Consider the following 2,069-nt stretch of genomic DNA (forward strand, 5'->3'; position numbering starts at 1 on the left):
TTGAGGTTGGTTGATGTCTGGACTCCCACACCTGACGATGAAGCCGCCAAGACTAATGGCAAGCAGGAATAAAGGTGTAATAGAAGTAGAGTAGTGTATGGTAGGGTATTGTAGGGTGTACTGTTGTATAATAGGTTGAACTTTTGTATAATGGGTATTGTATCCTGTTATGTAATATCGAGTCTGTATCATTACTTTTTATAGTAATGTAAAATGGAAGGTTTTCTCTGGCACATTATGTTTACTTCAAATGTTTTTGCCACAGATGCCGACCAGGACTCGAGGACAGGACGCAGCAGGAACTTCTGGGGGACGGGATGTTACCCCAAACCCACCTCCAGTTCCTCCCACGTTAGCCGAGGCGATCGCCGCCTTGGTGAATGCCACCGCAGACAATACCCGCTTCCTTAGGGAAATGGCGGGTCAGCAGCAATTCCAGCAGCAGGCAGGAAGAGGTTATCCGCAAGGCCCTCGTGAGACCACCTATCTGGATTTCTCTGAAACCCGTCCACCCCTATTCGTCAAGGCTGAAGATCCCCTAGAAGCTGATGAGTGGATTCGGGTCATTGAACAAAAGTTTGGTCTTCTCCGTTGCTCAGAGACGCAGAAGCCGTTGTTCGTAGCACAACAACTCCGTGGTCCTGCCAGTACCTGGTGGGGAAATTTTATGGCTATTCAACCTGACAACCATCAAGTCACCTGGGATGAGTTTAAAGCAGCTTTCCGTGAACACTACATCCCCGAAGGAGTGCTGCATATGAAACAAGAGGAGTTTATGAAGTTACAACAAGGCGGAGATACCATCACTCAATATCTCAACAAATTCAATCACCTGTCGCAGTATGCCATCGACCAGGTGAATACGGATTTAAAGAAGAAGAACTGTTTTATGCGGGGTCTGAATGATCGGCTACAAAGGAAAATGGCCACATGCATAGATCTCACGTATGGAAAGGCTGTCAGCACAGCCTTATCTGTGGAAGCCAAATACTCAACTTCTGGGAAGAACAAGGGATTCGGTGGTGAGAGGCCTAATCAGGGCCAGGCGAAGAAGCAACGGTTTGTGATTCGACCCTCAAACCAAAATCGCACTTTTTCTCGTCCACCTTCATTTCCCTTCAAACAGCCTATCATTATCCGCCCAACAATACCCCCACTACCCCAAAACAGCCGGGTGCCCCAGGCACTCGATTTCCTGCCTTACCTAGTTCTTCAACTGGGTGCTTTAATTGCGGCAAGTTGGGACACTTCATCAAAGACTGCCCATATCCTAGGCAAAATCAATCTAATGCTTCGCAAGGATCTGGGAAATCAGCTCAACCTAAAGGAGATGCTATGGGGAAAAATACGAAGAAAACGGGGCGTGTATATTACACTCAAGTGGCTACCACACCGGAAGGAGAACCGGTGATGATGGGTACGTTTCCCGTGGCCAGTCACCCAGCAATTATTCTTTTTGATTCTGGTGCTTCACATACATTCATTAGCAAGAAGTTTGTGGAACAACATCATATTGCATACCATGAATCAAAGGAGGGATTTAAAATTCATTCACCTGGGGGACACATTTATACTAAAGAAGTGGCCTATGGAGTGCCAGTAACAATGGCCGGACGGAACTTTCCTGCTAATATGATCGTTCTGAAAGGCCAGGATATAGATGTAATCTTGGGTATGAATTGGTTAACCCAACACAAGGCAATTCTCAACACTGAACTCAGAACCGTCAGGTTGAGCTATAACCAAGAAGAGATTCTTTTGACTCTCCCCGCAACCAATCCAGCCAAAGCTTCTGGTAGAGTCTATGAAGCCATTGTACCGGAGATCAAGAATATTCCGGTAGTATGTGAGTTTCCAGATGTATTTCCGGAAGATTTGCCTGGACTGCCCCCTGAAAGAGATGTAGAATTTGTAATTGAGCTAAAGCCCGGTACGGCTCCCATCTCCCGAAGATCGTACCGTATGCCCCCTAATGAGTTGGCGGAACTGAAGATTCAATTACAAGATCTACTGAATAAGGGATTCATCCGGCCAAGCTCGTCCCAGTGGGGTTGTCCCGCCATTTTTGT

The sequence above is a fragment of the Zea mays genome, chromosome 2, assembly GCF_902167145.1.
Source record: "Zea mays cultivar B73 chromosome 2, Zm-B73-REFERENCE-NAM-5.0, whole genome shotgun sequence".
In the NCBI taxonomy this organism is placed as follows: Eukaryota; Viridiplantae; Streptophyta; class Magnoliopsida; order Poales; family Poaceae; genus Zea; species Zea mays.